We start from the raw sequence: 26,045 nt of genomic DNA, 5'->3' as shown, positions 1-26,045 counted from the left end.
TCTGGACTATATTTCCTATTCATTATGCAACTCATTTGATAAATAAATGTATGATTTTTCATGGAAAAGACAAAATTGTCTGGGTGACCCCAAATGTTTGAACGGTAGTGTACGTCTGAACCCCTGAAAAACAACATTTGGGAGTAGATGGTAATGGGGTCACTGACTATAATGATGTTAATTGAGTCACTGTGTGCAGTGTCGGATATTATTTTCATCCGTAAGACGATCAAGGAAGTGTCTAATTGGCTCCAAATTTATTTTGCAGCATCGCAACGAGACCAAACATACTGTCAATGTCCTGAGAGAGGTTGTCCAGACTTTTAACAAGAGTCTGCATTCGCTTTATTTGACTGCCAAATCGTGACCGTTTGTGGTGTGCACGCTATTATGATTTTCTGATGCAGATAAGTGGTGACCTCGTGTGTGCAATTTCCATATTTGCAATCACGTGCCGTCTAAATGTGTTCAGCTTTTCTTAATAAAGGGGAATTGAGGGAAGCCAGCTGAATTTAGCATGGATCGTGACCATTAGTATGCAAATCACATGTATGAGGTGAGGTCATGTGACCGCCAGCTCGCACGGGGAATCATGATAGTGTGCACTCCACACGCTGTACAATTCGTCAGTCTGCAGTCACATAAAGTTTGTGTCTTGCTGCCCGCCTGAGCTATGGTTATATGGATGAAAATGATATCTGACATCACACTATGACTCTGTCTGCACCATTACTGTGAATGGGGCCGTCAGTACAGTCTCCAGAATCCTGTTTTGCTTTGGATACAAGTCCCAACAGAGCCACTAAGCGTAGGTTCAAACACTATACACTATCTGAAAATAGCCTTAGGGGTGCTTCACACACAGCGAGCTCGCTGCCGAGATCGCTGCTGAGTCACGCTTTTTGTGACGCAGCAGTGACCTCATTAGCGATCTCGCTGTCTGTGACACTGAGCAGCGATCTGGCCCCTGCTGCGAGATCGCTGCTCGTTACACACAGCCCTGGTTCGTTTTCTTCAAAGGCGCTCTCCTGCTGTGACACACAGATCGCTGTGTGTGACAGCGAGAGAGCGACAAATGAAGCGAGAAGGGAGCAGGAGCCGGCGTCTGGCAGCTGCGGTAAGCTGTAACCAAGATAAACATCGGGTAACCAAGGTGGTTACCCGATATTTACCTTAGTTACCAGCCTCCGCAGCTCTCACGCTGCCTGTGCTGCCGGCTCCGGCTCTCTGCACATGTAGCTGCTGTACACATCGGGTTAATTAACCCGATGTGTACTGTAGCTAGGAGAGCAAGGAGCCAGCGCTAAGCTAAGCGGTGTGCGCTGGTAACTAATGTAAACATCGGGTAACCATACCCGATGTTTACAATAGTTACCAGTGTCCGCAGCTTCCAGACGCCGGCTCCGTGCAAGCGCAGCGTCGCTTGCACGTCGCTGCTGGCTGGGGGCTGGTCACTGGTCGCTGGTGAGATCTGCCTGTTTGACAGCTCACCAGCGACCATGTAGCGATGTAGCAGCGATCCTAACCAGGTCAGATCGCTGGTCGGATCGCTGCTGCATCGATAAAGTGTGAAGGTACCCTTAGTAAACTTTTGGGAGATTGTTATGTTTGTTTTAGGCCTTTTCATTCTGAGCAGGTCGGTGGAAATCCGGGTCCTGAGACACCTACAAATCTGCTCAGAATAACAGATCCAAAAACATATTGAAAACAAATCTACCAAAATGTAATTTACATGTGTTCTCTAAATGTTTCAACTCCATCTTTCATTACCATTTACAAGGTGATACCAGGGGCTGTAGGTTCATGCAACACAAGTGTATGTTGGGGTAGAAGTGACCTCTGCAATTCACCACTGTACTAAACTTGAAAATAGATAATCTTAGGGTCAGTATGCTGGCCATTGTTCATATACATGGACAACACAAAAACTAAAAATACAGCCGTACTGCAAAAAACAGATATGTCTCCGTGAATTTTGCATGGCCATACAGTCCATGAAAAAACATGGATATGTGAACTGCCCCAAAGGCTATAATGGGTACGTGTTGTATCTGTGAAAAATCACGAATAGAACATGTACGTGAAACACAGACATCTGAGGCATTAGACTGCCTTACCAGTAGGGGGCGTGATCAATTTAAGTGCTTATGGTAGCATGAACGCCAATTACGGCCCTGCCGCTACACTTGATTGTATTAGTGCGCGCATTCATGTGACTTTTTTTTTTTCTCGAACCATTGGGTCGGAGGACAAAATCAAACATGTGCACTGCCTCATTGGATATAACAATGGTCCAAGTATGATCCAGTGTTTTGTTGGATTGCACTCGGAACGAAAATACGGTCGTCTGCACAAGCACTTAGGGTGCAACACCATAGTGTAAATATGGTTACGTGGTTAGGAGCCCACTCAGAAGTTTCGCCCCCCCCCCCCACCTGAGCTGAACCCCTAGCTATGCCTCTGATCCTTGGATAATTCTTCTAAATATCACTTTTAACCATTTCAAATCCTTAGATAAAGAATGCTACATTTTGAATGATAGATGGATAATAAATTTAGTGCATATATAACACTAGTGGGAACATGTCAGATGATTTCTGCTGTCTAAACCACATTAGCATGAATCAGAGCCTGGATGTACAGTTGCACCCAAGTATATTTTTCTGTAAAACACCCATAGCGAGAGACCTATCAATCACCTACAGTGAAGTTGAGAAAAGCCGGCCAAGGGTGGACATGGACTAGTCTCGTCTCTCCCTGTAGTCCTGGATCTTTGTACTATATTTTTAGAAAATATATCTGGTTTTGATCGTACAGCCAGGCTTTGATTCATGCTCCTGTGGTTTGGACAGCATGAATCAGCTGACAGGTTCTCTTTAAAAGTGAAATAAACTTGTAATTCTTTCCAGTCACAGAATGCAGCTGGATGACGCCTCTGTACCTATAGCCATGATGACTGTATATCGGATAACTATCTACATCTATATCTGTGATATTTCCCAGTTGGAGCTTATTTTGCTCTGCACATCAGAGCCCAATAACCTACTTCTTTTCAGATGCCTGTTAGTGTGCGTATTGTGGCATGGGTCAGGTAAACAGAGTGACCTGTGAACTGCTTTTACTATTCTGTCAGTATGCATCTAATCACTCACAAAGCTAAAGTTGCCTTTTTCAGGAACACTGATTGCTCTAAGCACTGGATGACCTATGATGATGTGAATGCCATAGGCCACAGTTCATGATGATGACAAGTATTGATAACAGACCTCATGCCTGGGACATCTTAAATGTTCAGCTACCAAGAGTCTAAACCTTTTAAATGAAAGACACAATTTTCCAACTTCAAACCGAGTATCACATTGTGGAATAATGACAACAATATGGTTATATGTGTTATATAAAATGAGGAGTTTTATACAAACTACGTCTAACATAGAACCCTAACTTGAAATGTCAAATTTTATTAAATTAATTTAAAATGATCAAAACCCACAAATTACTAGTACCATATTACTAGGTGCACAGTAGGGAGGAAGGAAGCAAAGTCCCTACAATACACTGGTTCATCAGGAGGCTGATTGTTGCTCACGGTGGCTAGATAGCCCAATAGGCATCTAGCCTGCTGCTAGATGTGATCGATACACATCTAGCAGCATGTCTGCTGCCTAGTGGTCTATCTAGCCACCGTGAGCAACAATAAGACCCTGATGAACCAGATTTTGGGGAAATGCGTTGAGGCATGAGGCAATGGAGACTAAGCAGCATTATCTGGGACTGTCCTTAATGACATGTGTATTCTAACTGAGAACTGTTTGGTTTTTGTGACCTCTTACAGTATTGATAGAGGTTTATTGTGAAGCCAGCTAATTGCACTTTTAGCACTTTATTGCTATCACTTTATTAATTTCTTTTTGCAGGGGTTTACATGGTAAGGCTAGGGACAGTCGTCGGTGAGTAGGGGTGCTATATCATGCATCTAGGGTGCTGACCTCCGCTGCCAGGTAGGTCACAGGAGGGAGTGTGTATTGTAGGGACTTTGCTTCCTTCCTCCCTACTGTCCACCTAGTAATATGATACTAGTAATTTGTGGTTTTTGATCACTTTAAATTTATTTAATAAAATTTGACATTTTAAGTTAGGGTTCTATGTTAGACGTTGTTATTACCTGATAGCTATAGAAATAGTTTTATACAAACTACAAATAATGATCGTTATATCACCTTAAAATTTGTAATCTAAAACCAATGAGTTCAGCGGTAGAAGAGGACCCTTATGGAAGAACAGGATGGAGGCCAATAGCAGTCCAATAATTCATCAAAATGCACTTCTTATGTGTCTCTGACAAAAGCTGCTTGCCACTTTGAAGGTAGAAGTAGGCCCCTTACCTATGGGACCCCTGTTGCACCAATGTGTCTGCTCCTGAATGAGTTATAATTTCGATCATTGGGCATGTTTACATTAGAGAATGATCATTTAGGTAAATATTGCCCCATGTAAAGGCCACATCTCACTAAGCAACATCGCTAGCGACATCGCTGCTGAGGCACGACTTTTGGGATGTAGCAGCGATGTTGCTAGCGATGTTGCTGTGTGTGACATCCAGCAACAACCTTGCCCCTGCTGTGAGGTCGCTGGTTGTTGCTGAATGTCCTGGACTATTTTTTAGTTGTTGCTCTCCCGCTGTGAAGCACACATCGCTGTGTGTGACAGCGAGAGAGCAACAACTGAATGTGCAGTGAGCAGGGAGCCGGCTTCTGCGGACGCTGGTAACCAATGTAAATATCGGGTAACCAAGAAGCCCTTTCCTTGGTTACCCGATATTTACCTTCGTTACCAGCGTCCGCCGCTCTCACGCGGCGAGTGCCGGCTCCCTGCTCCCTGCTCCCTGCACACATAGCCAGACTACACATCGGGTAATTAACCCGATGTGTACTGTGGCTAGGAGTGCAGGGAGCCAGCGCTAAGTGGTGTGTGCTGGTAACCAAGGTAAATATCGAGTTGGTTACCCGATATTTACCTTAGTTACCAAACGCAGCATCGCTTCCTTGCGTCGCTGCTGGCTGGGGGCTGGTCACTGGTTGCTGGTGAGATCTGCCTGTGTGACAGCTCACCAGCAACCCGTGTAGAGACGCTCCAGCGATCCCTGCCAGGTCAGGTTGCTGGTGGAGCGTCGCTTAGTGTGACGGTACCTTAAGAAACTCTTTGCGCTAACCTATCATAAAAAATACAAAGACACCAATTTATTTAAGTGTTATTTACCAGAATTATGGTGTAAAACACCTTTATAAGTCACAAAATATTTGTGCAATGAGAATTTGCGGAAACATTTCGCAACTCTTGGTGTTTTCATTTCATGTAACCAATCAAGGTGAGTAGCGCCAAAATTAGCCAAGCTGGGGAGGGAAGGGGTATGGCTAAATCCACTGATCAGATTCATCAAAATTTTGTGTAAATTTTACTGAGAATGTACTCTAGTTTTTGACGTCAATACATTCCTGTTGGAGACTCACATAACTTGTAGAAAGTGGTGTCCGCCTTTCAATAAATTAGGCGCATCTATCCACCACACCTCTTCATTATGGCCGGCATGTACAACACCAGAATTAATGAATGGGGCCAAATTACACTATTTGGACACAAACCTCATTTTACACACAAGCAATTTTAGCTATCATACAATATCATCAGTTGGAGATCTCTTTTAACCAACCATTAATGATTAGATCCATGGAATCATGTCATTATCTGAACTACACCAAAGTTTCTGTTTTTCCTGATCACAATGATATTACCATGTAAATAGTGTCACAGTCGAATATATATGGATAAACCTATATAAAGTATTGTTAGAAATAAAGCTTTTAATATGGATATAGCAGGGTGGACTTTGGCATATTGCCAGTATTGCATTACTGTAATTGTTTTGAGCACATGTAACAAGATTTGTGAGATCCCAAGTAAATTACTCTAGTACATCATGACAGATGTATGATTCAATGTATCAGATTGTTTTCAGCTGTAGGCAGTACGTGATTGGATATTGTACAATGTATTTAACAAAAAGAAATTACAGTATAATATGATTTGTTTTTAGGGGTTTGTGCAATTATAGCAGATCCAAAAAAATAGAGCGACCAGCAACTATTGGGAAGCGATACCAGGAGTCAAGGATACACAATACTATCCAATAAGATTTTCCTTATTCAGACTCTCCATTGCCATATTGTAACGGCATCTTTTTAAGTCATAGAAATACGACAGTTGTTAGCTTTTTATGACTTGAAAAAGTTGCTGGTATGGTGCTGAAACACATAGTCTGAATAGAAGAACCCTCATAGTACTACCTATACCTTGCAGCAAGAGACTCTTTTCCATCCACGCAGCCTATCTTAAAAATACTTTTATTCTCAATATGGTGATTTTTACCTGGGGGCACCCCCTAGCCATGAGGCAGCAATAAGTGGAAAGTCAAAAAGGGGCACCGTACAATCCCCTGGGTGGGCAACACTTTTTAGTTTTTTTGCTCTCCTCCTTAAATAGGGTTACCCTATTGTGTGTGCTTTTCCCCTCAGCTTCATTCTACAACACTTTCCAAGTGTTACATTTTGTTCTAGCAATCATCTGGTGCAAATGTCTCAGACCACAGTTTGGACATTCATGCTACCGTGTTTCTTTGAAAATAAGACAGGGTCTTATACTATTTTTTGCTTGTAAAGATAGGCTAGGGCTTATTTTCAGCACGTCTTATTTTTTTTTCTATGCATACTCCAAAAATCCTGTAAAACCATGATAGGGCTTATTTTTGGGGTAGGTCTTATTTTTGGGAAAGCGGTGTTTAATAGTGATCTGTAATAATTGTTTTTAGCAAGATTACCCCTGATGGTCTCTGATTTCCTGTAGTGTCATGTAAAGAACACACTAATAGGCCTCAGTGACAACTGAATAAATCCACAGGGCGTCATCTCAGTTTGGATAGAATGAAATGTATAGCTACCCTCAGAGGGATGACCAAGTGTAATCTATTGTATATCAGTCAAATGTAATGCAGTCTCTGCTTTCAGTAGCTGCAGCAATTTATTCTTTTCTGAATTAATATTGACTATATATGAAGTTAATCAAACTAACTACAGTAGATCCTGCTTCTTAAGGTCCAGTCACACTAAGCAACTTACCAGCGATCCCAACAACGATAGGGATCTCTGGTAAGTTGCTAGGAGGTTGCTGGTGAGATGTCACACTGCGACGCTCCAGCGATCCCACCAGCAACCTGACCTGGCAGGGATCGCTGGAGCGTGGCTACACGAGTTGCTGGTGAGCTCACCAGCAACCAGTGACCAGCCCCCAGCGCCACGTGGAAGATGCTGCGCTTGGTAACTAAGGTAAATATCGGGTAACCAACCCGATATTTACCTTGGTTACCAGCGCACGTAGCTACACGTGCAAAGAACAGGGAGCAGCGCACACTGAGCGCTGGCTCCCTGCTCTCCTAGTTACAGCACACATCGGGTTAATTACCCGATGTGTGCTGCAGCTAAATGTGCACAGAGCAGGGAGCAGCGCACAATGCTTAGCGCTGGCTCCTTGCTCTCCTAGTTACAGCACACATCGGGTTAATTACCCGATGTGTGCTGCAGCTACATGTGCACAGAGCAGGAAGCAGCGCACAATGCTTAGCGCTGGCTCCCTGCTCTCCTAGCTACAGCACACATCGGGTTAATTAACCCGATGTGTCCTGCAGCTACATGTGCACAGAGCAGGAGCCGGCACTGACAGTGAGAGCGGCGGAGGCTGGTAACAAAGGTAAATATCAGGTAACCAAGGACAGAGCTTCTTGGTTACCCGATGTTTACTGTGGTTACCAGCCTCCGCAGAAGCCGGCTCCTGCTGCCTGCACATTTAGTTGTTGCTGTCTCGCTGTCACACACAGCGATCTGTGCTTCACAGCGGGACAGCAACAACTAAAAAATGGCCCAGGACATTCAGCAACAACCAACGACCTCACAGCAGGGGCCAGGTTGTTGCTGGATGTCACACACAGCAACATCGCTAGCAACGTCACAAAAGTTGTTCGTTAGCAGCGATGTTGCTAGCGATGTTGCTTAGTGTGACGGGGCCTTTAATCAAGTCAGTTACTAATAGTATAATAGATAACCATCAGATCAGACAAGATCAGCCAAGGTGTAACTATAAAAAGTTTTTAAGAGTTTTTAAAGGGTTGTCCAGGATTTACGTGAAAGTCTTCAGTCACTTTATCTGACTACAGACTTGTGAATCTTCACAGGGTGCACAGTGGATGCTGTCAGGATTCTCTAGTGCCGGTGCCACGATTGGGCGGTCATGTAACTGATAGTATGCAATATCTATACTTCTGGCCACATTCCAACTAGACGTGCATGGCCCTGCTCAATACAAGTGAATTGAGGGAAGTTGTGAATGTCTAGTCGGAATGGGGTATGTATATTGCATTCTTGCTCACTGTGAGGATTTAAAAGTCTGTAGTCACATATGCCAGCGTCACACGGGATGGTCTATCGTGTGATCACACGAGTGATCGTACTCGCCCCCATCGTTTGTGCGTCATGGGCAATTAGTTGCCCGTGGCGCACAAAGTCGTTAACCCCGTCATATGCACTTACCTACTGGGTGACATCGCTGTGGGCGGCGAACACCTTCTTCCTGAAGGGAGAGGAACGTCCGCCCACCTCCTTCCTTCCACATTGCCGGCGGGACGCAGGTAAGCTGTGTTCGTCGTTCCCGAGGTGTCACACGGAGCGATGTGTGCTGCCTCGGGAACGACGAACAACCGGAGCACACAAGGAGGACCAACTTTTTAAAAATGAACGACATGTCAATGAGCAACAATAAGGTGAGTATTTTTGCTCATTCACAGTCATTCCGAGGTGTCACATGGTACGATATGTCTGACGATGCCGGATGTGCGTCACTAACGACGTGACCCCGACGACATATCGCCCGATATATCGTTCCGTGTGATGCCGGCAATAGAGTCACTGCAAACTTTTGTGCTAAAGCTGGATAACCCCTTTATGATTGTTATGGCATCTAGATCCTGAAACCCCTAATCTGCCCCTTCTCCATATGAATAGACATGTACAATGACTGAATTGAGATGGCTGGGGGCATTGTGAAAAAAAACTGCATTGAGAGCTACTAAGATCACCTAACATTTCTGAATATCAAACCTGGCTAAATGAATTGGATCACTAGAACTTATGCAGTCTGTTCCACCATCAAAAATGAGCAATATACAGTCATCTGCAGTCATCTATATTTGTTACATTAATTTAACGGTACTGTAGATTAACATGGTTTATCACTTTCCAGGAGAGATCTAGCCAAAAGTAAATTATTATGACTTATCGATCCGGTGCTGGTGCCAAGATATAAAAGGAAGTGTACTGAATGGGAAATGACTCAGCAAAATTTCTGCAGACAGATTATAATACATTTCTGTATTATTCTGTAATAATAAGGATATTTCTATCTTGTACCCCCATATATCCCCAAATTATGCCATAAGTGTATATTAAAATGTCAGGAACTGTGGAGAGAAGGGCGCAATAGGGTCTTACCAGATTGAAAACAAGGAAAAAAAATTTAAATTGCACTCACCTAAAAGTGTTGTGAAAGGTTACAACACCCGAATCGCTTAGTCACAGGAGGTGAAAGCCACAGCCCAGCAGAAATCAAGATAGTCTTTTCAGGAAAGAACGAGGACCATTGCCGCGTTAATCACCAATGCCAGTAAGGGATTATTGATCCAGGTCCTTTATTGCATGAACATTTACAAGTCTACGCATTTCAGGGGTCTCTGCCCCCTTCCTCAGGACAGTATATAACAGACAGGAACAATATACCTATATTGTATATTATAAGTATATTGTTCCTGTCTGTTATATACTGTCCTGAGGAAGGGGGCAGAGACCCCTAAAACGTGTAGACTTGTATATGTTCATGCAATAAAGGACCTGGATCAATAATCCCTTACTGGCATTGGTGATTAGTGCGGCAATGACCCCCGTTCTTTCCTGAAAAGACTATCATAAGTGTATATTATGCACAGATCAGAGAAAAGTCTTGCGCTTTAGAAGTAAACCAGAAAAAAATCATAAAAATAGAATAAAAATAATTTATTAGAACTTGCAGCTGAGGGAGGAGGCAGACCTCCATAATGCGTAGTGCTGTTATACAGTATGTTTTTTAGAGTGCTAATAAATAATTTTATATTATTTTTATAAGTTTTTTCTGGTTTACTCCTGACCTGTAGCGCAACATTTGGAGGCCCATTTTTTTCTGATTTGTACATGTCCATTCAGCTCCCAGCATTTGGTGGAGCGGGCGGTCTAGCAGCAGTGGTCAGGTGTGCCAGCTGGCTAGTAATTGCCGGGTAGAAGGAGCGATTGTCAGTGACTTGCAGGTAGTGAAAGATGAGCTGGGGTCGCTTCTATATGGAGGTGATACATTCTACTCTACCCCTCCGTTGATGTCCCTGGATTGTTCCATGCTCGAAGTTGGGAAACGATCTATTGGATTGATGCACCCATAGAGGTACAAGACTTGGGGCTGGAGAATATTTCGGAACGGAGGTGAGGAGAGCCTACTACATCAGCAGTGTATTGGAGGTGCATACTATCAAGTTTTCATTCAGCGTTGTGCCTGTTCAGCACAACATGAATAGGTGAGTGGGTACTTTACCCGACCACGTTTATTCACTTTTTAGCTACTAATTACACACAAGGAGTGCTTTCTCTTTTTTCTTGTGTATATTAGACTTACATCTACTTTAAGAAAGGGGCCCTTATATTTTCTGTTGAGAGGTAGTCAAATTGCCCATTCATTTAGATGTGAATTCTATCCATGTCATCAGCGAGTGATGAGGCCTTCTTTTCATGATAATTGCGATCGCAAAACCCACATATTTTATATGGATATAACATAAAAAGAAAAAGATAGAAATGCTTATTTAAAAACCTGATTGAATATAGTGGTTATTACATGTTCAATCAGTGTGTACGGCTGTACGTCACCACAGACTTCTAGTGTGGTGGTAACCACCTATTGTATAATATAACAAAACGTTTAAGATATTAACAGATTATAGTTAATCATCATCTTTAGGAATTTTTATTTCTGTTTTTGACTTTTTTTGTGTCTTTTTAATGCAAAAAATCGCATGTTTCGCAAACTGTTGCAAAAAAAATTTGGGATGTACATAGAATCATTCCAGGGAAATGGGAGTCTATATGCACAAATATTTTGTGACTTTTTGAAAAATCGTAATGATGAATAAGCCAAAAATATCTAAAAAGCCTGAACCATAATGGTAAACTAAAAGAAAAAAAAAGATGAACATATAAAAAAACTTGCTTTAAAAAACCCTCAAATGAAATGATGTCTCTTGTACAAACAAAACAAGCACAACACACACAAAACTAGCCAAAAAGTGAACAAAAGCAAAGATGAATCAGCCACAATCTCTTGTTACATAGCAGTGAGTACAGTGATCGGCTGATTTGCAGAGGAATGATCCATATCGGTATATGGTCTATTGAAATAAATGGTCATTAATATACTAGATATATGCTCTATGTCCTCCACAACAGGCAAACCACTTTATATAGTATCCATATTGATGGGGATTGTCACCATGAGAAAGTAAATTGTGACAGTATTCGTCTGTTCCGAGTTCACCTGTCCATGATGTGTCCGTGCTCTGATCGCAGTACCCCACCGATCTTCTGATCTGAGCTAACGTCCTCATATACGTCAGTTCAGGTCAGAAGAGAGTTTTGCAATCTGAGTACTGATCCTATAATGTGTGAATAAAGACGAATGTTCGCTTGGAATAAATAGTCCCAGGGAGAATACTTTTACAATCCCACTTAGGCTATGTGCACACATTGTGTAGTGTCCATGCTGAAAAATCTGCAGCGATTTGGCAGTGCATGTGTGCTTCAAATCGCTGCAGAAACACTGCGTAATGGATGCAGTGTGTCTGCAGAATAGATGCCGATTTCATGCGCTCTGGACGCTGCTCCCACCATAGACAGAGTCGGAGCAGCATCCAAAGCGCACAAAAGAAGTGACCTGTTGCTTTTTTGAGCTCAGCGATTTGGATCAAAATTTCAGCATGCAAATCACTGCGCTCTCAAACGCAACATAGATCTTCATAGATCGTGCTGGGGACGCAGGATGCATGCATTTACATTGCAGTGCAATATGCAGTATAAATACATGAAGTTACGCAAGGTGCACACATAGCCTAACAATAGTATCACTAAAAAATTGTCCTATATGGAATCTAAGAACAAGGTAAAGTGTTTTCTGATGCGGCTGCATACAAACCTCACAAATTATAGAACGCTATTTTTAAAAAACTTGTCAATTATACCGCAGACTCCATTTCTCATGTTAGTTGTGCAGTAGAACGAGGAGGGTAATGAACTAACAGTAGCAAGGTTATGTCATGTAATGAAGCAAAAGTAAATAGTGCATTGTAAACTGTAAAGTACAGCAAGCCACTGTGTAAATTTACAACGTAAAAGTAATGCAGGCTGTTTCCCTACCAAACCCTTAGAGATTACACACACCCAATGCCAAGAACATGAGTGTAGCTGACTGCAAGATAAAACAAGTTGTAAATTCTTCTCGTGCTTCCATAACGTAGCTTATTGCTGTTTGAGTAAAGTTGTGGTCACACAGGCTTGTTTTACAGCATACCACCTACGTATGGAGCAATGTATATTACAGCTGTGTACCATGTCTTATAGAATTTGTATCGTTTAAGTGCATTATTACTACTTTTAGTATAAACTGATTGTTTCCCAATATCAATGGCACCATTTGAGGCAGTGTGCAGTATACTTTGTATTTCTGACCATTGCCATACTATTTCAAGGGACATTCCCTTCTTTTAATGGATGGGATAATCTGAGCACCACAAGTCTATAAGCTAAAATCCACACCAATTATGTTTTATTGATGAGGGAAGTCTTTTTTTTCGTCACCTAAAACTTAAAAAAAACCCATAATCTTGCCCAACTGCTTGTGACAGTGGCAACAGGTCACTCTCAAGTGGTAGATATGAGGCTGTGTAACCACAAGGAGTTTTTAGAGAATTTCTTGACCCTGCTTATTTTCAACGGGTCAAAAAAGCAACATCTAATAGTTCCAGCAAAGTGAATGGTATGCATAGAAATCTCCTACCCACTGTGCTTCTTTTTTACTCTGCGTAAACCTGACCTGTGGTGCATATTTTCAATCCGCAATCTCTTCTTGTGAGTACACCGAGTTTTATGTGTAGTTTTTTTCATCATATGCAAAAAATACAGGTATTAAATGCACATGCGTTTTTAATACGCTTCTGCTGCAGAAATGCATCAGAAACATATGTAATCCACACAAAAGTATATCATCCATAAAGTTTTGTCAAAGCCAAATACCAGGAAGTATCAAAAACAAAGCAGCTTTATATAAAGAGATTGTCCACTGCTGTTACAATGATGGCCTATCCTTAGGATAGGTCATCAATGTCTGATCGGCCGGAGTACGACATCGGGCACCCACACCGATCAGCTGCTCTCGGTTTCGGTTGTGGTAGGAGTCATCTGTAAATGCTCAGTTCAAATCAAGGTGGATGTCCAGTACCTCGCCTCAGCAGCTATGAAAAGATGGGCTAGATCCGGAACTGACCATTTCCAGTCGCCTGCTGCCGGCACCAAGAACAGCTGATCGGCGGGGGTGCGGGGTATTGGACCCCAGCCAATCAGACATTGATGACCTATCCTAAAGATAGATTACCAACGTAAAAGTAGCGGATAACCTCTTTAAACCATAAAATATTAACAAGAGAAAAAAACTCCAAAGTCAAAAAGCGATAAAAACGCATCTAAAAAGAAATGACACACTAAAATGAAAGCAAAAAATGCAAGTAACCTCATTTACATAATAGGTGCAGAAACGTAAAGAAATTCTGCAACATCAAATTGGTAAAATAGGGGTATTTTTTGTTATAATATACTGTGTATGAAAACAGCATTGTGGATAGCACGCATCTTTCTTAGTACAGTATATTTTCTTTTTAGCATTGCTTTAAATGGGTATTCCCATCTCGAACATCCTATCCAATATGTAGTAGGTGTAATAATAATAATAATAATAATAATAATAATATTAGCAAATATCTCTAAGTAGAAATGTAGAATAGTTCTCCTGAATCACTATATCGCTTACCTCATGTTCAGGGCATTGCAGGACCTTAGGTATCCATGGTTCCGACCACTAGTGACTAACTGTCGCTATATGCATGGTTGTAACCATGGATATTCAAGGTTCTGCAATGCCCCGAACATGAGAAAAGATACATGGCTATATCAGAAAACTATACTACATTTGTAATTGGACATATTTGCTAATTTTACTACTATTATTACACCTACTACATATTGGGATAGGCTCTTGAAGATGGGAATAACCCTTTAATATCAATACTGAAAACACAAAACCGGATCTTTCACCATACTATTCATAAAATGCAGCATATAAACATCTGTACTCAGATTTTTGCCCATAATGAGAGGTAACTATTAATATAAAGTGATCCATGCTCATTTTATGCCATTTTACACAGCCGATGCAAATAGCATGAAGACAAACAATTCTTAACAATATCATTCCACCCAATATAGTTTTCAAAAATTGTCAGCAGCACATCCCGTTTACAGAAGGCGCCCATTCGCCAGTGCTTAGATTTTAGACGGCATAAAAGATGAGATCACTTAATAAATAAGCGTTTTACATGTTCTTTGGATAATTGCTGCCAATTTTGACACTGATCAGCTTTCTCATGGACACTTGGCCAGTCCGTGTAAAGGACCCTTAAGTGAGACATGCAAAGAATTCTGATGATATCACTGCTTGCGTGAAAAGAAGCCTCAAATGAATAAAAATTACATTTTGTGCTAAAATGGTTATTATAGCGTTTTTGTCACAGTAATGATGACCAATTAACGTAATACAGGATTTAACAATCGCACTCACAAAGTTTTAATTTTGACTGACGTGCAAGTTTATTTGTGTTACAGACAGTAGACTTGAAGTCAGCTATTCTTAGCCATGATTCTGAAAGGAACAGCGTATACTAGAAAACTCATGTTCTATCACACTAACACTTATATATGCCCATTACTCAAGAATAGCCATAACATTGTTGCTTTGTTACTAAATTCAGACAAATATAAAGTACTTTTATGTTGACCCTAATGCTCACTCCAAATGTGCCCCCCCAATAAAGGCCACATGCACTCGCCAACATTGTGTACATCGCATGGTGCTTCCATGCTCTGCTATAATATACAGTATGCTATAACAACCGAGTGACCATGACATGATTTTAAAGGGAACCTATCACCAAGATTTTTATATATAACCTAAAGCCAGTGCTATACTGGCACCATCAGGTGGATTCTATACATACCATTAGTGGTCAGCTCGGATGTATAGGTTTTGAAATCCAAAAAAGTAAAGTTTATAAAATCATCGGATTCTTGAGTGACAGTAGCTGAGGAGCAGATAATATCTGGGGGGTATTCATAGTTATCCCCTCCCTCTGTTAGAATTAGCATAAGTATTATACAATCAATTTAACTTTTCTCTTCCAGGATTGTGGTGAGGTTGACAGGTTTTTCCCATATAAACTGCGGCCACCACCAGTGAGCTCTTATATACGGTATTCTAGAATCCTGTCTATACTGTAAGTCCCCAAGCTGATCTGCATAACACAAAAAATAACTTTAATTATAGATTTATTATACTCATTTATGGGGTGGTTCCATGGGTGTCCCTGCTTGCGGGTCTGACGCCTCCTATCTTCTAGTGATCTCTAGCCACCTTCCCAGCTCCATGTCCCACATCATCCACACAGTGTCTTCCATCATGCTCCTGTGCACGCACACTTCTCTGCCCTGCACGGGGCATATGAAAGTATTGTAGTGCACGTGTGTAGGCAGACTTTGACGTTTGCCCACATCTGCGCATTACAGTACTTTGTTCTGCCCTCAACAGGGAAGAGAGAAGTGAGCGTGTGCAGGAGTTCAATAAAGGACACTGTGTAGGATGCATCATCCACATGAAGAAAGAAGAGAGGACACGCCGGATGAAGACCAGCGATGCCCATCAGACTGAGCTGCCCCGCAAATAATAATAATAAAAAATATTTTTTATGTTATACAGAGAGGCCTTGGCACTTATATACAGTATTCTAGGATGCTCTCTGTAAGGGCTCACTGGTGGTGGCCACAGCTCATATGGGACAAATCTGGTGACAGGTTCCCTTTAAAGCCAACAACTGAGCTCATGGTCCTGCCAATGTAGAGAGCAGAAACCACTAAGCTCAGCCAAACAACAAAGCCTGGGCCAGTGCTAGAGACAGCGCTGGACCCACTGAGGACAAGTAAAGTACAACTTATTTAATACAGTGAAAGGAGTCAAAGGCAAAAGTTCACTGAAAAAAGTCTATGGAGGATATGATGACAGAGGCAGTATGTGAAGATATGGAGAGACTGTAAGGGTACCGTCACACTTTAGCGATGCTCCAGCGATCCCACCAGCGATCTGATCTGGTCAGGATCACAGATGCGTCGCTACATGGTCGCTGGTGAGCTGTCAATCAGGCAGATCTCACCAGCAACTAGTGACCAGCCCCCAGCCACCAGCAACGCTGCGCTTGGTAACTAAGGTAAATATGGGTAACCAAGCGCTTGGTTACTGGATATTTCTCTTGGTTTCCAGCGCACACTGCTTAGCGCTGACTCCATGCCCTCCTAGCCAGGGTACACATCTGGTTAATAAGCAAACCGCTTCGCTTATTTACCCGATGTGTACTCTGGCTACGTGTGCAGGGAGCAGGGAGCAGGGAGCCGACACTGGCAGCCTGAGAGCCGCGGGCGCTAGTAATCAAGGTAAATATCGGGTAACCAAGCAAAGAACTTCGCTTGGTTACCCGATATTTACCTTGGTTACAGCTTACCACAGGCTGCCAGACGCAGGCTCCCTGCTCCCTGCACATTCAGATTGTTGCTCTCTCGCTGTCAAACACAGCAATGTGTGCTTCACAGCGGGAGAGCAACGTCCAAAAATTGAACCAGCACTGTGTGTAACGAGCAGCGTTTTCAAAGCAGGGGCCAGGTCACTGCTCAGTGTCACACACAGCGAGATCGCTAATGAGGTCACTGCTGCGTCACAGAAACCGTGACTCAGCAGCGATCTTGCTATGTGACAAGTACCCCTAATACTCATGTACCTTAATCCAATGAAGTCTTCAGCCATATAACTGCTACCACTGAAAACAGTTCAGTAGATTTGATAAGAAAAGTGCCTCTTTTGCTACTTTTGTATAGCCTACTTATATCTTGGGAAAGGTGTTAAACGGTCTGAGGTACATATAATTAGGGGGTTTAGTAGACAATTAATAGTAAATACTATTGTTGAAGTTTATTTTTAGTTTTTAATCTTCTTGTTTGAGATAATGAAAGTATTTTATTTTTTTCCCTTCACAACTGTAAAACTATATACTGTATAATATATAGAACATAATCATTAATAGCGCATTTAGCACTGGGTTACATTACTTTGTCTTACGTGTGTTTATACACTATGTAAACCATTTACATGAGGACATTATTTAAGACCTGCCCCACACAGCACATTGAGTAAGCACATATATTTTAGGCCATGTTGTGTATAATGGAGAAACTCTTCTCTGAGAAACGATTTCTGGGACTATCAACCATTTAAACTATAATAAACTATGTAGACTAAAAAAAAATTGCTAAAAATACTATATTAAGTAGACATGGCTGGGAACACATACCAGTTATTCTTGCTTCTATCTTGAGTACAATGCTAAAAATGTAACTAGCCGGCTACGTAAGGCGGCTGTATTGTGTCACTTCTCCTTTCACTATAACACAAGTACCTTCAGTTTTTTAGTTGGTGCAAGAACCTCGAGGAGACTGTCTAGAAACTAGAAGCAGGCTCTGTAAAAGTAGCATCTCATGATGACAAATAATAAAACAAAGAGCAATTTGCTAAAATGCTACCTAAAGGCCGCTTTACACGCTGTGATATCATGACCGATATCGCTAGCGTGGGTACCCGCCCCCATCGGTTGTGCGACACGGGCAAATCTCTGCCCGTGTCACACAACATCGCCCGGACCCGTCACACTACTTACCCTCCCTGCAACGTCGCTGTGACCGGCGAACTGCCTCCTTTCTAAGGAGGCGGTTCGTTCAGTGTCAAAGCGACGTCACAGCAGCGTCACTGAGCCGCCGCCCAATAGAAGCGGAGGGGCGGAGATGAGCGGGACGAACATCCCGCCCACCTCCTACCTTCCGCATTGTGGCTGGGAGGCAGGTAAGGAGAGGTTCCTCGTTCCTGCGATGTCACACGGAGCGATGTGTGCTGCCGCAGGAACGAGTAACAACTTCGTTACTGCTGCAGTAACGATATTTGAGAATGGACCCCCATGTCACCGATGAGCGATTTTACACATTTTTGCGACGATGCAAAATCGCTCATAAGAGTCACACGCAACGGCATCGCTATAGCGGCCGGATGTGCGTCACCAATTCCGTGACCCCAATGAGATCGCTGTAGCAATCTCGTAGCGTGTAAAGCCCGCTTTAGTTTCAAGATCCATAAAAGAATATGAGATATAAAACAATGTTGTAGAGTCTATTTTACTAACGGCAATGCATTAGAGAAAAAATGTGTACTTTATAATGGATACAGCCAAAATTGTAAAATCACACAATTAGATTACATAGAAGAGATTCTTTCCACGACACCGGCAGGCATAGAAACAGCAGCTCTTCGGTATGAGAGTTTCATATAACAGTAGCCGGGAGCTACAAGAATTTCCAGAATTTTATACAGTACATTTTTACAAGCTTTTTTTGTTATTTGTGACATTCTTATGTTGTCGCTGTTTTAGGATATGTTCACACACGGAAAAATATCCGCTGCAGATTTGGTCATAAATTGACAACAAAATCTGCATGTGTTAAGCGGGCTTTACACGCTACAATATATCTTACGATGTGTCGGCGGGGTCACGTCGTAAGTGACGCACATCCGGCATCATAAGTTATATTGTAACGTGTGACAGCTACGTGCGATTGCGATTGAATGTTAAAACGTTCATCGCCCGCACGCCGTTCAATTCCTAAAAATTGAACGTGAGGTTGTTCAATGTTCCCGAGGCAGCACACATCGCAGTGTGTGACACCCCGGGAACGATGAACAGATCTTACCTGCGTCCTGCGTCTCCCAGCCAGCAATGTGGAAGGAAGGAGGTGGGCGGGATGTTTAAGCCCTGCTCATCTACGCCCCTCCGCTTCTATTGGCCGGCTGCCGCGTGACGTCGATGTGATGCCGAACGTCCCTCCCACTCCAGGAAGTGGACGTTCGCCGCCCACATCGAGGTCGTATGGAAGTGTAAGTACGTGTGACAGCAAATAATCGTTTGTGCAACACGTTCAACAAATTGAACGTGCCGAACATACGATGGGGGCGCTTACGATCGCATACGATATCGTATGCTTAATCGTAACGTGTAAAGCAGGCTTTAATTGTATATTTCGTTATGGATTTGGTTACCAGACTTCACCCCAGTACCGTTATTATGCTGTGAATAGGGTGAAATGCACAGTGAAAATCTGCAAATCTATGAGCTTGCTGCAGATTTAAAATTCAAATCATGCTTTCATTTTCTTATGGATTTTTTTTCCTCCACGTGTTTGGGATTTTGAAAATCCCATTTGTATTCCATTATAAATAGCATCAGGTGGAATGTAGCTTCTGATTGGAGCAATGACATCACTCACAGGTTTAAATGACCCCATTCTCGACCACGCCAGAACCTTTGACACTATGGTTTGGTGAGGGCTGGCAGCAAGGACCTGACTGAAGACTATCATGTCCCCTGAGGAGTCTTAGTGACGAAACGCGTCTGGACGCCGGGATGTCATCAGGGTCAGCATAGGGGTCCAGCTTGAGACCTAGTTGTGGTCCGTCCTTGTTAGGACGGAAGTCTGGGGCAGCAGTCATTTGTTATTTTACATCTGGTAGGTGGTAGGGCCAGCTTATGGCGGACGTATCCACTACTCAGGATCAAGAGACTGCGTGTCCCTCCATCAAAAGGGATTGGGTGAGACCATTCCTTTTTTAATGCCTAAAATTTATTGCATTTCATGTATCTGTATGACTGACCATTGTCAGTCAATGGAGTGCATTGCACCTTGATTGTTTTTTTAGGTATTATTTTGTATGTTGTGTTTTTTTTGTCAATTGGACCACTGTCCTTTGCATACAGCAACATCGATTTTCCTTTATGTTTGTTTAGTTTTTTTCATGTGTTTGTTATTCTAGTGGCCATCACTATATGCGACCCCTCTGGGCGCTTGCCTTTTTGGGCTAACCTACATGACCAGGGTGTTATTTCACCTCTCTTAGTGATGGCTTTCAGTACCTGACTTGTGTGTTTTGGAGTGAATTCTGTTGCTCCTACAAGTTTAGGAATAAAGGTGTATTTTTTATGCTGAATTTGTACATTATAAATAGCTGCAGATTTGCAAAGTGTGAAATTGGCCTGAAAGTCGTGAAGCCCAAGAATAAAAACGCAAGAAAAAAAAAGTCAAAACCAGAGCATGCAGTGGTTTGAAAAATATGCCACCAACTTGAAAAACGCCACCACAGTACTGTACTAAAATATTTTGCATGGAATACATTTTATATTATCTGGCCCTAGCACGTACGGAAAATATGGTAAAAAAAATTATATACAGTACAGACCAAAAGTTTGGATACATCTTCTCATTCAAAGAGTTTTATTTATTTTCATGACTCTGAAAATTGTGGATTCACATTGAAGGCATCAAAACTATGAATTAACAAACATGGAATGAAATACTTAACAAAAAAGTGTGAAACAACTGAAAATATGTCTTAGGCACACTTTCAAAGTTTTCCCAATTTTCGGACTGACTGACCTTCATTTCTTAAAGTAATAATGGCCACTCGTTTTTCTTTACTTAGCTGTTTTTTTCTTGCCATAATACAAATTCTAACAGTCTATTCAGTAGGACTATCAGCTGTGTATCCACCAGACTTCTGCACAACACAACTGATGGTCCTACCCCATTTATAAGGCAAGATATCCCACTTATTAAACCTGACAGGGCACACCTGTGAAGTGAAAACCATTTCCGGTGACTACCTCTTGAAGCTCATCAAGAGAATGCCAAGAGTATGCAAAGCAGTATAATCAAAGCAAAAGGTGGCTACTTTGAAGAACCTAGAATATAAGACATATTTTCAGTTGTTTCAGACTTTTTTGTTAAGTATTTCATTCCACATGTTTTAATTCATAGTTTTGATGCCTTCAATGTGAATCTTCAATTTTCAGAGTCATAAAAATAAAGAAAACTCTTTCAATGAGAAGGTGTATCCAAACATTTGGTCTGTACTATATATATACAGTACAGACCAAACGTTTGGACACACCTCCTCATTCAAAGAGTTTTCTTTATTTTCATGACTTCAAAAATTGTAGATTCACATTGAAGGCATCAAAACTATGAATTAAAACATGTGGAATGAAATAATTAAAGTGTGAAACAACTGAAAATATGTCTTATGTTCTAGGTTCTTCAAAGTAGCCACCTTTTGCTTTCATTACTACTTTGCAGACTCTTGGCATTCTCTTGATGAGCTTCAAGAGGTAGTCACTGGAAATGGTTTTCCAACAGTCTTGAAGGAATTCCCAGAGATGCTTAGCACTTGCTGGCCCTTTTGCCTTCACTCTGCGGTCCAGCTTATCCCAAACCATGTCGATTGGGTTCAGGTCTAGTGACTGTGGAGACCAGGTCATCTGGCGTAGCACCCCATCACTCTCCTTCTTAGTAAAATAGCCCTTACACAGCCTGGAGGTGTGTTTGGGGTCAATGTCCTGTTGAAAAATACATGATGGTCCAACTAAACGCAAACTGAATGGAATAGCACACCGCTGCAAGATGCTGTGGTAGGCATGCTGGTTCTGTGTGCCTTCAATTTTGAATAACTCCCCAACAGTGTCACCAGCAAAGCACCCCCACACCATCACACCTCCTCCTCCATGCTTCATGGTGGGAACCAGGCATGTAGAGTCCATCTGTTCACCTTTTCTACAAAGACACGGTGGTTGGATCCAAAGATCTCAAATTTGGACTCATCAGACCAAAGCACAGATTTCCACTGGTCTAATGTCCATTCCTTGTGTTCTTCAGCCAAAACAAGTCTCTTCTGCTTGTTGTCTGTCCTTAGCAGTGGTTTCCAACAGCTATTTTACCATGAAGGCCTGCTGCACAAAGTCTCCTCTTAACAGTTGTTCTAGAGATGAGAAGGTGTGTTCAATCTTTTGGTCTGTACTGTGCTTTCAAGCTTTCAAACTTCAAACAAGAGCTGGGTTTATTAACAGACGCATAAATCTTACAAACCAACAAGTTATGTTGCTTAGTTAAATTTTAATAAATTTTCAACATAAAAGTGTGGGTCAATTATTATTCAACCCCTAGGTTTAATATTTTGTGGAATAACCCTTGTTTGCAATAACAGCTAATAATCGTCTTTTATAAGACCTGATCAGGCCGGCACAGGTCTCTGGAGTTATCTTGGCCCACTCCTCCATGCAGATCTTCTCCAAGTTATCTAGGTTCTTTGGGTGTCTCATGTGGACTTTAATCTTGAGCTCCTTCCACAAGTTTTCAATTGGGTTAAGGTCAGGAGACTGACTAGGCCACTGCAACACCTTGATTTTTTCCCTCTTGAACCAGGCCTTGGTTTTCTTGGCTGTGTGCTTTGGGTCGTTGTCTTGTTGGAAGATGAAATGACGACCCATCCTAAGATCCTTGATGGAGGAGCGGAGGTTCTTGGCCAAAATCTCCAGGTAGGCCGTGCTATCCATCTTCCCATGGATGCGGACCAGATGGCCAGCCCCCTTGGCTGAGAAACAGCCCCACAGCATGATGCTGCCACCACCATGCTTGACTGTAGGGATGGTATTCTTGGGGTCGTATGCAGTGCCATCCAGTCTCCAAACGTCACGTGTGTGGTTGGCACCAAAGATCTCGATCTTGGTCTCATCAGACCAGAGAACCTTGAACCAGTCTGTCTCAGAGTCCTCCAAGTGATCATGAGCAAACTGTAGACGAGACTTGACATGCCGCTTTGAAAGTAAAGGTACCTTACGGGCTCGTCTGGAACGGAGACCATTGCGGTCGAGTATGTTACTTATGGTATTGACTGAAACCAATGTCCACACTGCCATGAGATCTTCCCGGAGCTCCTTCCTTGTTGTCCTTGGGTTAGCCTTGACTCTTCGGACAAGCCTGGCCTCTTCACGGCAGGAAACTTTCAAAGGCTGTCCAGGCTGTGGAAGGCTAACAGTAGTTCCATAAGTCTTCCACTTCCGGATGATGCTCCAACAGTGGAGACAGGTAGGCCCAACTCCTTGGAAAGGGTTTTGTACCCCTTGCCAGCCTTGTGACCCTCCACGATCTTGTCTCTGATGGCCTTGGAATGCTCCTTTGTCTTTCCCATGTTGACCATGTATGAGTGCTGTTCACAAGTTTGGGGAGGGTCTTAATTAGTCAGAAAAGGCTGGAAAAAGAGATAATTAATCCAAACATGTGAAGCTCATTGTTCTTTGTGCCTGAAATACTTCTTAATACTTTAGGGGAACCAAGCAGAATTCTGGTGGTTTGAGGGGTTGAATAATAAATGACCCTCTGAATAAACTTTTCACAATTTAAAAAAAAACCAAATAACATTCTTTTTTGCTGCAGTGCATTTCACACTTCCAGGCTGATCTACAGTCCAAATGTCACAATGGCAAGTTAATTCCGAATGTGTAAACCTGCTAAATCTGCAGGGGGTTGAATACTACTTGTAGGCACTGTATATATATATATACATACAATTTTTTTATTTTATTTTTTTTTTTAGCAAAACTGCATAAAACAATATAACGATGTTTTTGAGTTCTACAAATGTATCTTTCTAAACAGCTGACAATGCAATGGAATAAAAATGGAGTAAAACTCACCTTGCAAACCCCAACTGCTTCCACCACCCATACTTTACTTTTACACCTACATTTACACTTCAGGTCTCCTTCACAATTTTGACATCTACCCTGTTTCTGGGACTTGTGAATAAGCATGGAAATGTTTCTATCTTCTCCATAAAGCTTAATTGTGGTGCTCATTAAAGAATTAACTAATTTCTCCTACTTATTAACCACTAAAACACCCCTGCAGGTCCGACATAATCCACATGAGGTCCCATAATGACCCCAGCTCTGCTACATCTGTGGATGCAGTGGTGGTCCCATGAGAAAACTTGATCGATCACACTGATGGAGCCGCAGCTGTGAGCAGTGACGTCAGCAAGGTCAACTGATGTCACAGCTGTTGGTTCCCACGGTAAACCAGCTGTCACCTCAGGTGAACTCAGTGAACTCATCTAAGGTGAACTCAATTAACCCAGTTAATACACCTGCCAGGAGATGCTGAATATTCCTCATGATGAGGGAAACCATGCAGTCAGAAATATGTGAGAATATAAATTTGAGTAATCAAAAAATGGCAGCTCCAGGGGACTTCGATAGGGCCCCCTGCAGCCCCAAGTTTTGCAAATATTTTTATGACTGATTTCTTAAGATAGTCACATATGGTCTAGTGAATTTGCAAAATACATCAAATTTTGGGTATATTTTGTTGATACTTTTGTTTTTTGGTTCAGTTCAGTTGATGAAATTATAGCCTTTGAGAAGCATATCAATAATTGTCAACCACTGATTACATTTTTATTAAAGAAAAATGAAAATGAGATGAAATGTTTGGATGTTGCCATTAGGTTGGAGAATGGTTGCTTAAAAGGTACGAACTAACGAGAATTGGTGACCTCTTATATCAGGTTTTTGATGAATATTCAGAAATGATCAGAAAAACTATGAATAAATATTGGTCTCTATTACAACATGATTTGAAATATGGGAATTTTTTAGGAACCCCCAAGATATATTTATAGAAAAAGAAAGACACTCACAAATAGTTGTGTGTACCAATATAAAATGTCCCAGAGTATCCAAAGCAGAAAATAAAGGTATGAACCCATGCATGAATTGTCTTAGTTGCAATGTAATTATAAAAGTGACCATGTATCCCATCCCACTATGGGAAATAAAATTCTTATCAAAGGTTTTTTCAACTGCAATTCTAATATGTTATATATTATTTAAAATGCCCATGTGGGATGGGACACGTGGGGGAAACATCTTGTGTTGTTAAAACACTACTGAACATCATTCAGAGATTAGACAATATGGAGAAAAACAAAGGAAAGGAGGGAGGGCTTAAATGAAAAAGACAAGGAGAATAAAAAAGAGAAAAAAAATTGGAGAATCAAAAGTAGCAAAACATTTTTGGGAACAAAAACATGAAATTTCTGAACTTAGATGATTTTGAAAGAAGTGTTTGTTGTTGATAAGTCACATTAACAATAAACTATAGTGGATTTACTCATCAAATACATTAGCACCAAAAAAGTTAATTTTGATTAAATTTCCCAGCGAAGTTTCATATCATTAATCAAACCTCAGTCCTCATTTGCCATTGTGTGATGTTCACATAACATAGGCTTTTCAATGGCCATCATGATAAATACCCCCATTAATATTTTACACAGTTATTCTGCTATTTGGGGAACATGGATTCACTGAGGAAAAATCCCTGGAATGAAGTTAATTTCGCAGACAGTGTCCACGCTTGTTCTGGCAGGCGATGTGTCACAGCTGCGCAGCAGAGGAAGACTCGTCCCTCTTGTCTTTGGAGCACTTGCCAGAACAGATGACTAATTGATACAAGACCTCATGTGCAGCAGTTGGGAGACCTGGTCACAGCAAAGGATGAATTTTACATTAGGAA

General features: G+C 41.8%; 1 protein-coding gene across 2 annotated transcripts in view; it reads right to left on the bottom strand.

The window, feature by feature from the left end:
* The window catches only part of FAM107B (family with sequence similarity 107 member B), a 156,733-nt gene that overhangs the window by 117,839 nt on the left and 12,849 nt on the right, over positions 1–26,045 (bottom strand). The gene's annotated exons all lie outside the window — the stretch shown is intronic.

Source organism: Anomaloglossus baeobatrachus, chromosome 4, assembly GCF_048569485.1.
Source record: "Anomaloglossus baeobatrachus isolate aAnoBae1 chromosome 4, aAnoBae1.hap1, whole genome shotgun sequence".
NCBI classification, from domain to species: domain Eukaryota; kingdom Metazoa; phylum Chordata; class Amphibia; order Anura; family Aromobatidae; genus Anomaloglossus; species Anomaloglossus baeobatrachus.
The sequence above is the reverse complement of the archived record's forward strand: the minus strand, read 5'-3'. Positions and strand labels throughout refer to the sequence as shown.